The following is a 17,045-nucleotide window of genomic DNA, read 5'->3' as shown; positions in this document are numbered from 1 at the left end:
CGATCCTGAGTCAATGGTTGTGGTGGCAATTGAATTGATTTACAACCTTGAACTACGCCCACGACGAAACCGCCCTCATCCTCTTCTGTGGAACGCTCGCCTTACGCTCCTCAGCCTCCCGGCACCGCCTGCGTCCTTCTCACCGAGCTCGACGCCCTCGCTCCCGCGGCGACGACCTCACTGACTCATCGCCAGAGGCTCCGCCATACACAGCACCAGAGATTCAACCCTCATCGGTCGTTTACAATCATGAACTACGCCCGCGACAAAACCACCCTCGTCCATGTTTGATTTTACATACATAAACCATTCGGGAGAGAGATGAGGGAGTCTATCGGATCTTCTCCCGTGATACTTTTCAGTTTTCATAACAATAGCCAAAGGAAGATTGTTCTTCATGTAAAGCTTCATTGTCCAGAGAAACTGCTAATAGATTTAACCCCAATATCAAGAGTATGGTGCCGTTAACATTGAGACGCAAAAGACGGCTTTGGAAAATTATGTATGTAGCACTTCGACATCACACCAATACTCGATCTTAATCTCACATGGAATAGGCAAACAAAATTCATATCTATGGGAAACTATAAAGCAAAATAGAGCAACTATACAAACACTCCCTACGAAAGAAGTAGCTAAATAATAGAGCTGTTAAATGGGTGGGTTGGGTTCGGGTCATTAATAGTCCAACCCAAATTGACCCATTAACCCATTTATGATCAATTTATGCCTAATGTAAATTTTTCGACCCATACCCGACCCCACTCATATTAATAAAATATTTTCATATTTAACCAAATTTAGGAAAACTTATTCTTATGTTTTTTTTTTTAAGATTATATTACTTAAAAACTTCCGAGCAGTACAAATCCAATTAATAATTTTTCAATTTTTTTTATAATTTTTCAATTTTTTTTTTCTTTTTCTTTCTTCCAAAAAAATTATGTATCTTTTCCACATATAAAATCCCATCAGAGCATGACAAAATTAAAAATACAACAAAACTATGCTCAAGGAGCAAGAAGTTGAAAAAAGACATTAATACAGAATCGGTCTTGAGAACAGCGAATGCTAGATGAGCAATTGAATGTGGTACCTCTAAATAGTTAACATATCATAGCAATAGATACTGTCGCTCATGTGCTAAGAGGCACTTTCATCTTACAATGCAAGAGCCATCAGACTGATAAGGACAACAAAGCATACACATTAAAAAAAGAAAGCCCTCTGCACCTAACAATCTCATTGGTAATACCTAATTTTGCAGACAACAGCAAAGGTAGGAATTATACCTTCATGTAAGGATGGAAAATTAGGTATTACCAATTACTAGTATTATCGGGTTGTGGAGTGGTAAGACCTGCTTCAGCCTTGGATATTTCATCACCTCTGCAGTAGTTCTCGTCGACATCCAGCACATCATCCGTCAGGTCATCCTCTCCAACGTTAATGTCGTCTTCAACGTCCTCTTGGAGAGGGAATTATTAGGATTTTCTCCTGTTCTTGTAAACACCGACAAAATGATGAACCTATTTCCTTTGCGCTATATACGAGTGCATACATTCAGATCAAAATACCTGCACATGTGCCTCCACTTTCCTTGAGAATAACAGCAGAAAGAAACCCTCGTTCCGTGCTCTCTTCTTTTTCTCTCCTTCGCCGCTCGGCTTAATATTGGACGACGGGCCTCAAAGAATTGGGCCTCTCCCAATCCGTACCCGAACCCGTTTACAATTCCAACAAAATTATTGTCGGAGCGGGTGGAGACGGGCCTGAGCTGCCCTGCCAAGACACTGCAAAAGAGATGGGCTGAAAAAGAAATACAGAGATGGGCCAAAGGGAAAAAAAAGATGGGCCCAAGGAATTAAAAAATGGGCTTGACACACCAGCCTGCTCGATTTTTTTTTCATTTTCATCATCATTTTTTTTATATATCACTTTCCTTCATTTTTTTTTTCCTTTTCATTTGGTCCATTTTTTTCAGTTTTTTTTTTTTTGGCTTCTTATTTTTATCCTTTATTTATATAATTTTTTATATTTTTATAAAATAAATATATACATAAAACGTTGACAAAAATTTATGTGTCAACAAGCGATTGAGCATAAATTTGTTGTGTCACCATCTGTTTTGCATATTTGTAGTAGTTGAAGAAACAAATCTAATGATATCCAAGAAAGAGAAATTCATGAGGAATTGACTACGAATTTTAGACGTGGAAATTGGTCCAAAATTAAAATATTGACACCATGTAATCAAATGTTGGAAATTTACATATTGTAAATAAAAATAAAGTTTTTTACTTATACCATAAATGGGAAATCCTTCGTGCACTATCATAACCATGATATTAAAAAAAAAAAAAAATTCAATAATGTACTTGGTTACGATAAAACTTTGTCCACCGTCTTCACAGATTACTTGAAAGTTTTGAAAATATTGAAATATCAACTAACATAGTTTACAATTGGTCCATTTATGTAATCTTGAAGGGTACAATTCATTCGTTTTTTACTCTCTTTAAATTTTACGAGATTATCTCTTTGACTTTTATTTATTACAAAATATTTGGAAATCTTCAAAATAGTGAATATCAAATACTAAACCGTGTTACCACCCCATTCGATAGCTGCGTTGGTATGCACTCAGACCCTCTTTACGGTAGGGCAAGAGTTCGAACCCCTAGGTTTGCATACTGCGCATCCATTAGTGGTCTTAAGTGCGGTGTGTGGTGGTGGGTCATGCGCTAGCGCCGCTCCAAGTTTACGTCGCCGGTTGCTAGCTGTACGACGGTTCCTGGGTATCAAAAAAAAAAATACTGAACCGTGTTGCCGTTTTGTTTTCTCACAAAAAAAAAAAATACTAACCGTGCAATTAATTTATTTTTAGAACTTAGAGAAATTAAGTCTTTACTATATATAGAAATATTTTATCCCAAACAAGTATATTATCATCATCATCATCATTATTACTACTACTACTACTATTATTAGCAACAACAACAGTAGTAACGGTAGTATTTCACATTTTCTTAACATTGTTTTTAAATTGCATCTAAAATTAAAGGAAAATATTGCAGGAATTTAAGACAAGTGGACCCGCCTATACATGCTTGCAATGTCCAAGCCATTCATGCAAAATTGTTGCAACATTTACATTCTTCGTGGAAATCGGAAAGTTTTTAGAGATCCTACCTGCCACCTATATTAAGGGTATATCAAGTGAGATGTTCATCGATTACGAGGCCATTAAGGGTAATATTGCGTTTGTCTAATTTCAAAAATAAAATGCATTATTTTGTTAGTTAGATTGACCACAATAATTAATTAAAGATAGTTTCTTTTTTCATTTAGCCAATAAGTGATTTATCAAGCACTTTACACCGAAATTCAAGCTCATTAGCAGATAACTTAATTTTTTTAGATGAAATATGTAAATTGATTTACAATTAGGGAATACGTATATTTTTTTATTTAGTTAAAATAAATGATCAATTATAACAAGTTACACATATTCATTTCTTAAAACTCGAGCATTGAGAATGCCGAGTAATAATCATCATTTTCAAGTTTATTTGAAAAAGCAAACCATCACTTCTAAGTCTTGGTAATTTGTATACATGGATATAATATCGTTAAAGTATTCTTGTTGCCTGGCCAAATGTGAAATCAAACTTTTAATTTTAGTTTGAAAATTCACAAAAAGAACAATAGCAAGATTTTATTTTCTACTTTTATAAAGATATTTAAAAACAGAATTAGTCTTAAAGATCGCCTATCAACTCTAATACTAAAAATAAAAAGGCAAAGATATAAATATAAAGAATAACTTACTTACAAAATCTCCTCCTCAATGAAAACATGGAATGAACATTTGCGGACTATATTTTCACCCTTTTACTAATGTCAATTTAATCAGCCAAGCATTACATTGGGGCAAAGACATTATAATCCCGAGTGACTCTAAATAAGATGATGATCCGTCTAGAATAATTATTTGTTTTCCTATCATAGTGAACTTCGGAATAGACAGTAGTTGCAAGAAGGGAGTAAAATAAGGCCAATTTCATCCCCCTCCCTTCCTTTTCTATCTTTGCACTTTTTACATAAATTGCCTTGTATATTCTGGAATTTTGATTTCCTTAGTAATTTTTGTTGACTAATCGAGTAAAAAAAGCTACAACCAAAACGTTGTGTGTTTTTTTCCCCATAAAATAGACGTTAAATGATGCCTCCGGCTTCATTGACCACATAAGGTCATCAAATAAAGCTACACTGATTTGGCTCCATCTATTAACTAGAATCGCCTGTCATTTTTACCTCCTCATTTTGGGGTTTTCTAGATGAAGCCTGTCGAGGCCGACTGATGCGACGTACGCATACCAAACACCCAAAACACACGTGGACAAAATTGAAATTTGCTCGAACTCGAAATTTTGGCTGAGAACAGCAAATGGATGATGGCTTCTGGTTACTTTTCATTTGATTTGGAGGAGCTTTTGGGGTGAGCATTTTTGGGACTTCATTCTTGTCATGAGTTATGCATTGGAACCTTCTACCTTAATTGTCATTTTTGGGACTTTAGTGTCACAAGAAGCTTTAAAGGAAAGAGGGGTTATGATGCTTGCACCCCCGTATGATCTAGAGACCATAAGCACGTCCCTTCTGGAGGGTCCCTTAACAAACCCTTTGAGAAATCAAGAAATTGCTGCTTGATCTTTTTTCTTTTTTCTTTTTTGGGTCGAAAGGAAAGGGTACATTGAGTTATTACTTCCCATCTTTTTTTTTAGTATGAAAAAAGTCATATAAAAACCCCAAGTTTACCCACTATAATATATTCATCCTAAACTATTTTATTTTTTTATATATCCTTAATACATATATGCTAAATAGGATCTCTGAACACTTTCCGATTTCCACAAAGAATGAGAAATGTCTCGGCAATTTTGCATGTATGGCTTGGACTTTGCAAGCATGTATAGGTGGGTCCACCTGTCCAAAGATCGTGCAACATTGTCCTTTAATTTCAGAAGTGACTTAAGAAATAATGCGAAGAAAATGTAAAATACTACTGCTACTAATAATAGCAATAACAACAATAATAATAAGATACTCGTCTGGGATATAAAATTTCTATTTATAGTAAAGACTTACTGCTTAGACTCCTTCTCTAAGTTCTAAAAACAGATCCATTGTACAATTCAGTATTTGGTATTGAATATTTTTGAAAATTTCCAAATGTTTCGTAATAAATAAAAGTCAAAGAGATAACGTCGTAAAATTTAAAGAAAGAAAGAAAAATAAAAAGAACCATTTGTACCCTTCAGGATTTCATAAATGCACCGAAAGTACACTATAGTATTTGATATTTCAATATTTTCAAAACTTTCCAGCATTTCATGAAGACGTTCGACAAACTTTTATCGTAACAAAGTGCAACAATGAATTTTTTTTTTTTTAATATAATGGTTATGATGGTATATAAAGAATTTCCGATTTTATGTTATAAGAGCAAACTTTATGAAATGTGAATATTTTTATTTATAATATGTAAATTTTCAACATTTGACTCAAGTGATATCAATTTTTTGATTTTGGACTAATATCCACCATATGAAATAGGGAGTCAATTCCTCATGAATTTCTCTTTCTTGGACATCATTAGATTTGTTTCTTCAAATATTGCACACATGGCAAATTTATGTCCACTTGCCCATTATACAAAAATGGATGGCCCAAGGTCATGCTAGCATAGTCCAAAAAATAAAAATAAAAATCCATACATTAGTCGTAATGACAAGAGAATTGATAAAAACCAGATCCATGATTACCGCATGGAGGTAGGACTTTTTACTAGTGAGGCTAAAGAAAAATACAGGTTATTTCAAATTTACAATATGGAGGAAATTGCGACCACCGTTAACATATTAAATTTCAATTAACTTTGTTGAAACCCTGTGATATGCGAAGGGTGACCCTAGGCTGGCTCACGCATTTGCAAAGAGCCCATACGTTAACTTATTTATGCATTCCTTGCCTTTAGCCAATCAACAATAAGTATATATTGTTTTATGGGTAAATGACAAGAAAAATAAATAAATTGGAGAGAGTTGCATGAATAAACAGTTGATTGTATTATGTCTCCGGTTCAAAATAATTTTGAATCGGAGGTTACGTTGACTACTCTTTTAGAGTCTTATTCGATCTATATGAATGTATTGATTTGTATGCATATATTGAGAAATCAGTGTTAAGAACTTAAAGAGCTCATTGGAAGTGTTAAACATGAAAGAAATAGTTTTTTGACTGTCATTATATATTTATAATTTTTTTCCAAGCATAGAATCATGATCGGTAGATAAGATATTAATCATCATCAATTACTTTTTCCTACTAAATGAATTAAGTGAACCCCCCTTTTTTACATATTAAATAAGTCAATTTCTAGCTTAATTAAATCTTGTAAGTCTAAACTAATTAGAGTTATCTAACAAGCTTAATTGCATTTTAATTGTTTAAATTTTCAGCACGTGGGCTATCCGCCGGTTGACAAGTCAAACTTTTGAAAAACGCACACTAATTTGGTACGTGGTTTCTTGGAGACGGTTTTGCATTGATTGTTTTAGGAGAAAATCTCGGGTAGGCCTCCACGACGTGGGGGCGACCATTTAATGACGACATGTGGCGCCACGTGTCATCCGGGTCCCACCACACTCCCTCCCTCTCTGACCTCTCACCTCCTCTCTCCACTGCGCTTGCGTTTCTTCTCTTTTCACCTCGCGCCTTAGGGACTGGTGCCGGCCGTTGTCGGACATGGACGAGAGGGAGTTCTCGCCGGCGGACCCCCTCCGCCGCTGCTGGTAGAACCTGGAGGGGGCGGTGGAGGCGTAGCTGGAGGCCATGGGGAGGAGGGTCCTGACGGCGGCGGCCTTCTCGTCGTGGAAGGGGAAGGAGATGAAGGCGGCTGGATGCCGGCGAGGCAGCGAGGGAGGAGGCATGGAGCTGAGCAGTGGATGCGCTGTCGGGGACTCAGAATCCGTTTTTGGGTCGGTCTCGGTGGAGGCCAGCAGAGAGAATGTGGAGGGCGAAGCGCTGGCGAGGATCGATCGGAGATGGAGTATCGTCACTGTTCCGGCAGAAGCAGAAGCGGAGGAGAGAGAGAGAGATGATCACAGAGAAAGAAACCGATGGGTGAAGTCTGCGCGTGGATGACCGAAAACGGAACAGTCAGCGAGCAGTGAGCAACGGAGCGAGTGACCGAAGCGGACCCCATGGTAACCGCCTAGAATTTGGGCTGAGCCGGTGCGTGGGAGAGCGACGCATAACCGTAAAAGGCAGAGGCGAGGAGGACGAGGAAAAGATTCGGTTGGAGAGGGGGAGGAATCGACCATTTTCTTGCTTTGCAGAAAGAGGTTCGCCGGAAGTTTTGAGGGTGAGGGAGATTGGTGGCGGAGAGAGAAGATAAAAAGGAGAGTTTTTCACTCCACCGCCCACATCCCGCCGGTCACTACCGCCCTTGGAAGCCGCCCCGGACATCGGAGCCGTTCGTTAAAACCCCAGGTAGGAGCTCTTTCTCTCCACACCCCCGATCTCATAATTCATTTTTCTCGAAGATCATAGGCATCTTGCATAGAAATATTGGTTGAAATATTGGTTGATCTGTGCCTAATAATGTCGATTCAATCCTTCATATGTCGAGACTAAGCCTCAAGCTTGCTGTCCGAAACGCGTATCATGCGTTTGTTAAAATGCCTGAAGGAAGACCGAGGAATTTTCACGCATAAACTCGAAGCCGATTCATGTTTGCGTTTATATTCGTCGAATCCTGCACGATTTCTTTGTATTTTGCTGTGTCTTCGTGTGACTTGGCGATATATTCTCCACCGTCCGAGTTGGTGTGTGTGGATTCAAGTATTTTTTTTTTTTTTTTTTTTTGGGAATGAATGCTTGTGGAGCTACTGGTAGAGGTGTCAAAATGGGTCATTGACCCATTTTTGAACTCATATTTTAGTTATATGGGTTGTATATGAGTTAGACCCATCAAAAGAGTAGGTTAGGTCGGGTCGAAAATCAATTGACCCGTATTTGATCCATTTAACCCGTTTTGACCCATATTCATGTAGTATAAATCTAATGACTCATACACATACCTAACAAATCCCTGACCCGATCCGTATTGCTAAAACTTATTAATATTATAGGAAAACCCACACCTACTATATGCTAATTGGATTAAAACTTCAAATTAAATTAAAAATAGTTAACAAAATAAAAAAAGTAAAAAAAAAAAATTATATATTAAACTATTTATAAAGAATTAGACCATGCAAATGCTTCTCTTGTTTGAAGTAAACATACTATTGAATAAATGAATATTGTAACATGAATTTTTTTTAATTAAACTTAAGAAAGCTCATTTTTATGATTTTTTTAAAAAAAAAATATTGCTAAAACACTTTTATGCAATATAAATTTAATGGAAAATTTTTATAATTTTTTTTAAAAAAATAATATTTTTTAATTTTTAATTATTTTTATTTTTAGAAAAAAATATAATTTTTAAATATTTTTTTAATTATTTTTTTTTTTTCTTTTCTTTTTCTTCTTCTTCGGCTAGCCACGACGACGGCCACGCAATCGGCCACGGGCGAGCTCAAGCTCCCCAATGTTGGCGAGCTCAAGCTCGCCGCTCGAGCCTCGCTTGAACGGTGAGGCCTCGACCTCGTTAGATGGTGAGATCGAGCCTGCCAATTGGTTGAGCGAGCTTGGCCTTGCCAAATTTGGCGAGACTTGAGCTCGCCCGACGCCAGTGAGCTCAACTCTCGCCAGATTCGGTAAGGCTCGAGCCTCGCCTAGCCTGTCGTCAATGGCCGCCATGTGCCACCAACTAAGGAAGGAGGAAAAGAAAGAAAAAGAAAAAGAAAGAAAAAGAAAAGAAAATTGAAATATGAAAAATAATTATAATTTTGATTTTTTATAAATAAATAAATAAATAACATTTTTATAAAGTTAAATAAGGAAAGATTGTGTGAGGCTTGAGTTGGAAATTTAGAAATAGGTTCTAAGGTTCTAACCCACTTGATATTTTAAATGAGTTGTGACTCATTTTCGACACATTTAAATCAGACTCACTTCTTTTACCCATTTTTAGCTGGGTTTTTAAAAGCCTTTGACCCATATACACTCTAACACTCTCTCTCCTCTACTCTCCTCTGCAGACCGTCTCCCTCCTCTCTTCTCTCTCTCTCTCTCTCTCTCTCTCTCTCTCCACATTCTTCATTCCGTTGCGGTGAGAACAAAAATCGCAGATTGCTTCCATATGCTCTTCTCTCCCTCCTTCGATGGTTGCTTCCATCTCCCCCCACCCTGAGAGACCACCCTAATGATGACGCTATCGACGCTCCTCCACCTCCGTCTCCGCCTCCACAAGTTGCCTCCGTCGCCTCCGTCGCCCTTGACGCCGACGCCTCCGCCTCCGCCTATGCCCTCGAACCCAACACTAACGCCGACGCCCTTGCCTCCCTCTCGCAACCTCTAGTCTACTCTCTCCTTCTTTCCTCCTTGAAGTTGCGCCTCTCTTCCAGTGAACTACGACGCCGACGCCCCTCTGTCAGTTGCCTCCGTCGCCCCTGACTCCGACATCGACGCCTCCGCCTCCACCTTCGCCCCTAACGCCAATGTCGACGTCGATGCCCTTTTGCCTACCTCTCGTGACCTCCTCTCCATGGTCCTTGCTGTTACAATGGAGCGAAGGTGGTGAGAGGTAGGCGAAGGGGTGTCAGCGTTGACGTTGGCATCAGGGACGAAGGTGGAGGCGGAGGCATCGGAGTCGGGGGCAACAGAGGCAACCGGCGGAGGGGCGTCAGCGTCGCGGTTCACTGGAAGAGAGGTGCGACTTCAAGGAGGAAAGAGAGAGAGAGCGGACTGGAGGTTGCGAGAGAGAGGCGAGGGCGTCGGTGTCAGCGTCGGGTTCGAGGGCGTAGGCAAAGGTGGAGGCGAAGGCGGAGGCGGAGGCGTCGTTAAAGTCAGGGGCAACGGAGGCAACCTGTGAAGGTGGAGGCGAAGGAGCGTCGGTAGCGTTGGCATCAGGGTTGTCTCTCGGGGTGGAGGGAGATGGAAGCAACCAGCGGAGGAGGGAGAGCAGAGGAGGGGAAGAGCATACATAAGCAATATGCAATTTTTGTTCTCACCTCAACGGAACGGAGAACGGGGAGAGAGAGAGAGAGAGAGGAGGCAGACGGTCTACAGAGGAGAGTAGAGGAGAGTAGAGGAGAGAGAGCGTCAGAGCATTAGAGCGTATGTGTAGAGAGGTGGGCCAGGTCTACCGGAGAGAGAGCGGAGGGTGCCAAGCAAATTTTGAATTGCTAATCCCATTTACACAAGCCACGTGTTGACTTATGAATGGTTTTACATTTCGCCTACGTGGAGTATAAAACCCACCCAATATTTTCTCCCATCATTATTCTACATTTTATGCCAAGTTTCTCACTTTCGGCCCTTTTCCTCTTTCCATGCTCCTCTGCATTCCGCCTCGACAACAGCGGCCATGGCCTACCCTACCTCTCATCCTCTGCCGAACAGACATATGAACGCGACGCATCTAACCTTCCTCACCGTCCCCACCTGCCTCAGCCACACGCCCCCCTTTTGAATCCAATGCCACCATCTGCCTCAGCCACACGCCCCCCTTTCGAATCCAATGCCACCATCTGTTTTGCATATTTGCAGTAGTTGAAGAAACAAATCTAATGATATCCAAGAAAGAGAAATTCACAAGGAATTGACTACCAATTTTAGACGTGGACATTGGTCCAAAATTAAAATATTAATATCATGAAATCAAATGTTGGAAATTTACATATTTATGCAAATTGAAATAAAGATTTTTACTTATACCATACATAGGAAATTCTTCGTGCACTATCATAACCATGATATTAAAAAAATTCATTGATGCACTTGGTTACAATAAAACTTCGTCCACCGTCTTCACAAATTACTTGAAAGTTTTGAAAATATCGAAATATCAAATAACATAGTTTACAATTGGTCCGTTTTTGTAATCTTGAAGGGTACAATTCATCCGTTTTTTACTTTCTTTAAATTTTACGAGATTATCTCTTTGACTTTTATTTCCTTACAAAATATTTGGAAATCTTCAAAATAGTGAATATCAAATACTAAACTGTGCAGTTGATTTATTTTCATAACTTAGAGAAATTAAGTCTTTACTATAAATTTCTTATACCAAACTACTACCACTACTACTACCACTACTACTATTAGCAGCAGTAGCAACGGTAACGATAGTATTTCACATTTTCTTAACATTGTTTTTCAAATTGCATCTAAAATTAAAGGAAAATATTGCAGGAATTTAAGACAAGTGGACCCACCTATACATGCTTGCAATGTCCAAGCCATACATGCAAAATTGTTGCGACATTTACATTCTTCTTGGAAACCGGAAATTTTTTAGAGATCCTACTTGGCACCTATATTAAGGGTATATCAAGTGAGATGTTCATCGATTACAAGGGTCATTAAGGGTAATATTGTGTTTTTCTAATTTAAAAAATAAAATACATTATTTTGTTAGTTAGATTGACTACAATAATTAATTAAAGATAGTTTCTTTTTTCATTTAGCCAATAAGTGATTTATCAAGCATTTTACATCGAAATTCAAGCTCATTAGTAGATAACCTAATTTTTTTAGATGAAATATGTAAATTGATTTATAATTAGATAATACGTATATTTTTGTATTTAGTTAAAATAAATGATGGATTATAACAAGTTACACATGTTCATCACTTAAAACTTGAGCATTGAGAATGCCGAATAATAATAATCATTTTCAAGTTTATTTGAAAAAGCAAAGCATCACTTCTAAGTCTTGGTAATTTGTATACATGGATATAATATCGTTAAGGAATTCTTGTTGCCTGGCCAAATGTGAAATCAAACTTTTAATTTTAGTTTGAAAATTCACAAAAAGAACAATAGCAAGATTTTATTTTCTACTTTTATAAAGATATTTAAAAATAGAATTAGTCTTAAAGATCGCCTATCAACTCTAATACTAAAAAATAAAAGGCAAAGATATAAATATAAAGAATAACTTACTTACAAAATCTCCTCCTCAATGAAAACATGGAATGAACATTTGCGGATTATATTTTCACCCTTTTACTAAGAGGTCGGGACACCTGGAGTGCCATAACTTGGCACGCCGGGACACTTAAGTGCCATAACTTTAAAATGGTACACTTAAGTGCCATCATCGGAGTAAAATGGGACACTTAAGTGCCAATCCGGCGAAAAACCGGCCAAAATGCAGACGTGGCATTTTCCGGCGACAAGCTTAACTGATGTGGCAATTTTTTTTTTTAAAAAAAGCAGACGTGGAGGAGGAAAACGACGTCGCCCCATCCACTGTGCACTTGGCCAAACAAAACGACGTCGTTCGTTTATTTGGAATTTAACATTTTGTCGGTTCACAGTAGGTCTGACGTCCTCTCCATCCATCCATCGCCGTTCACGCCGCTCGCCATTCGCAGGTGATCGCCGCCGTCGTCGCCGCTTTGTCGGTCGCCGTCGTCGGTCGGCGTCGTCGGTCGCCGTCGTCGAGCGCCGTCATCGCCGCCGTCGTCGATTTGCTCAGGTTTTTCTCTTCTTCCTCTCCCCGTGGTGAAATTAGGGCTCCGACTCGTTTATTAGGCTCGGACTTCAAATTGGGGGTCGGCTGGGAAAGGTCGGGCTTGATGTGAGATTTAATGGCTGAGATGTAGTGCTACAATCCTATTGGGGGTTCAAATTGACAGTTTAGGAGCGGCATTGAAATATAGGCTCGGTGTAGGGCTCGAGGGGGGGGAAATTAGGGCTCAGTGTAGGGCTCGACGTCGCCTCATCCACTGTGATGTGTGATTCATTCAGGGTGTTGAATTGTGATGTGCGAAAGTAATTTGTAGTGGTCGGATGTGAAATGTGCGATGATTGGTGATTGTTAGGGTTGAGTATTGGACTTTGCACATGTGAGAATCGAAGGTTGTGGGGATGGGGACTTCTGGATATTTGTTTAATAAATTGCATTGTTGAGGACCCATGCTGAGGAATCTCTCCATATTTTAAAGAAATGCGACGGCATAATCAAAGCAAAGCTTGTCGGGTCCCATCTTAATTTTTATTTGTCCTTGTCCCGAGGCTCGTTGTTTTCAAGCCGCACTGTCGACGACCGCATCTTCCCTCTCTCTTCTTCTTTTCTTTTCTTTTCTTTAATAAAGAGTGTGGGGACCTCCACTTGCAATTGTCTGTTCTTTTGTGAATGTGGTCCCAAAATAGTTAATTGTATATTTGTCCTCTTTTGTTGCGAAATGGCGCATAAAGACTATGTTGCTGTCATTGTTTACTACGGTGGGGATTTTGTGATTGGGGAGGATGAGTGGGAGTATGAGGGGGGAATGAGGGTACTATCTTTGTAGATATAAAGAAGGCATCTTATATTGGATTTGTTAGGGATATAGTGACATTTTTGCCTTGTAGAGTACAAAAGTTACCGTACCGTGTGTTCCCGGGAAAGGCTTGAGAGATGGTTTGAGAGTTTTGGAAGATGATAATGGTTTTAGGGATGTCTTATATCATTATCTTCATGGCGAAGAGGCGAAAGTGTTTGTTGAAAACAATAGTGAGGACGAACATGATGACACGTATACCACCGAAGTAGGAGAAGGAGGAGATGAAGTAGGTCATGATGGACAGGATGGGGAGGAGAGGGGCGCAGATGCTGTTCACTGAGCGATTGTGACATGGGTGATGTCACCATCACCGAATTAGATTGGGAAGTAGCTGAATCCAAAGTGAGGGTGACGATGACGATGAAGGGTTGGTCTGCTGAAGCTGAAAATTTGTTAATCTTAAGTGACGCCGACGATGAGGAGCTTACAGTCAAGGAAAAAAACAAAGGGACTTTTTGTCGATAGATTTGCAACTTTGCATGTAGCTGTTCATCCAAACAGAGACGAAGGCCCCGCAGATGTTGGTGTTGCTGGCTGTGTCCCGGAGACAGATTATGAAGAAAGCATCGACACCGCAACTTCCCAGACGAAGTTGAAGAAGATCAACGAGCTGTGCGTAGAAGGAAAAGTAAGTTTCCTTCCTATGATCCATCTCTGTTGCATCTCCTACTTTGTCGAGGGTATGAAATTCCATGATGCGATACAATTTAGGGAAGCTATACCGAGTTCTTCCATTGCTGCACAAAGAAATATTGATTTCATTAGAAATACCAAGAAATTTGTAAGAGCTAGGTGTTCGCAGCAAAACTGTCCATGGAAGATTTACGGTGCGTTTGTTAAGAATAGTGGGTCTTTTCAGATTAGAGCCTACCAAGAGAAACACACTTGTTCCATTAATTTTCAAAACAAAAGGGTAACAAGTTCATGGTTGTCGAAGCACTTCTTCGATCTGATCAAGGTGATGCCCAACTTGAAACTTGCTAACTTTAGGATGCTGGTGAAGGAGCGTGTAGGCATCAATGTATCTAGGAATCGGTGCAAAAGAGCAAAGCAAAAGGTGATAAAGGTACTTATTGGTCAAGTATGCTAAGGAATATGGGCGGGTGTGGGAGTATGCTTGGGAGTGTAGGCTGCAAAACCCTACAAGTAGAGTGTATGTAGAGGTGATTGAGAGACCACTTCCCGATCATGGGACCAAGTTCGATAAGTTCTATGTGTGCTTTGATGCATGCGAGACGAGGTTTTTTAGCTGGTTGTAGACGGATTATAGGATTGGACGGCTGTTTCTTGAAGGGCTTGTGCAAGGGAGAATTGTTGGCAGCGATTGGAAGAGATGCGAATAACCAAATGTTCCCACTAGCTTGGGCTATTGTAAAGATTGAGAACAAGGACAATTGGTCTTGGTTCTTGAAAAATCTGATGGCGACTTGGAGATAACAAACGGGGAAGGGTGGGCATTCACGAGTGACCAACAGAAGGTAATGCTTGCTTTTTTGAAAAGTTTAGTCAATAGTTTGCTTTGCTTTGCTTTGTAATATGAACATGTAATTTGCTATAATATTTCTTACTTTGAATTATTGTGGATTGGTTCCGGCAAAGAGCCGAGTTGTTGCCCCATGCTGAACATCGAATGTGTGCGCGGCACATATACGGAAATTGGGCAAAGAACTATAAAGGGGATAAGCTGCAATTGCAATTTTGGCAATTAGCAAAGAGTGCAAACATGGCTGACTTTAGAATAGCCAAAGAAGGACTGCTTCAGTTGACAAAGGAAGGTTGTGCTACCCTATTTCAACTAGAACCGAAGCATTGGTGCAGGGCATTCTTCAGTGAGGAGTTCAAGTGCGATAACGTCGACAACAACATTTGTGAAGTATTTAATTCGAAGATAATAGATGCCGAGATGCAAACCAGTCATCTCAATGCTTGAAGATATACGAGTTGCGGTTATGACTCGGCTGCGTAAAAAACAAAGAGATGAGGCTGCAAAGTGGACAAGACAATATGGTCCTAGGATTGTGAAGAAATTGGATGACAACTTGGCTGCAGTACGCATTGTCATCCCATTTGGAATGGAGATGACGGATATGAGATAATGAAGGGTGCAGATAAGTATGTTGTCAATCTAGGAAGTAGGAAGTGTTCATGTAGATCATGGCAAGTAAGTGGAATTCCATGTGCACATGCCATATGTGCCATCCAGTTGAAGGGCGACAATATAGATGATTACATCGATGATTGGTACCATAAATCAAAGTATCTTGCTTCCTATCGTTCATGATGCAGCCAATTAGAAGTAGCAAGTTTTGGGAGCCCACGGATCGTGAAGCACCTCTACCTTTGCCACTGAAGAAGACAATTGGAAGGACAAAACGAAGACGAAGAATGGCGGAGGGAGAGGTCTCGGGTCAGCAAAGAATGAGCAGGGAGGGTGCAAAGATCACGTGCTCTTATTGTCGCCTAACAGGCCACAATATTAAAGGTTGTCAATTGAGGAAGCAACAACGGTTGAGGCAAGGTGAAGGGCCTAGTGAAGAGACAGTTGGAGAAATGCACACAAAGAGGGGCCAAGTGAGTCGACTGTTCTTCAATCAACAAGTAGAACCCGGTAAGTCATGAAATTTATTTTATGTTTATGTTGCTTTCTTGTCGTTTATCATAAAAATGTACATAATGATATCCTATTTGGCCTTGTATGTAATGTGTTTGTTAGGTCACAAGAAGAACCTCGTAAGTCATGAAACCGAACAAACTGCTCAAGAAGGCAAGGTAGAACACAGCCGGGTAAAGGATTGGCCCAAGTGGCAGCATCACGGCCAGCCTGAAGGATTGACCCAAGCAAAGATCACGGCCAGCTGAAGGATTGACCCAAGCAAAGCATCACGGCGGTGCAATCGCTGATGTTCTTCAAAGAAATAAAGAAATACCCAAAGTGCTAAATTCAATCAATTTGTATTCAGTTTTTATTATTATATGTCTCGATATTATATTTATGGTATCTTTTCGCCTCTTTCTCAGGTTCGAAGAAAGCAAGTTCGAACTCAACTGCCAACTGAAGGGCCATCACAGGAGCCACCTCAAGGATCATCACAGGAGCCACCTCAAGGATCATCACAGGAGCCACCTCAAGGATCATCACAGGAGCCACCAGAAGAATCACTGCAAGGGGCACCACAAGTACCACCACCAAGCACCACCGTAAGGCCAAACGAAGGAGGTGTCACCGAAGTTGAAGGGCTACACGAAGGACAACTAGAACAAGGCCAGTGAAGGGGCAGGTACACAAAGGCCATCTAGAAGACGCCCAACACAATGGGTCGAACAAGCCTCGGGCCGTAGTTAAAGGGCCCAAGAAAGCAGGACAAAGGGGCAACAAATCACAAGTTCCTGAAAGTGACGCCCCTATTCAAACAAGAGGGGCACTTGGGAAGAGGTTCAGACAATATGGCTATGGCCTGTATACAGATGAGCCTACTGGAACAGTCATTCTCAATGTAAGTTTTATTGGCTGCATTTAATTTAATTTATGCTG

This window comes from Eucalyptus grandis, chromosome 7 (genome assembly GCF_016545825.1).
Source record: "Eucalyptus grandis isolate ANBG69807.140 chromosome 7, ASM1654582v1, whole genome shotgun sequence".
Classification (NCBI taxonomy): Eukaryota; Viridiplantae; Streptophyta; class Magnoliopsida; order Myrtales; family Myrtaceae; genus Eucalyptus; species Eucalyptus grandis.
This window is presented reverse-complemented; position numbering follows the sequence as displayed.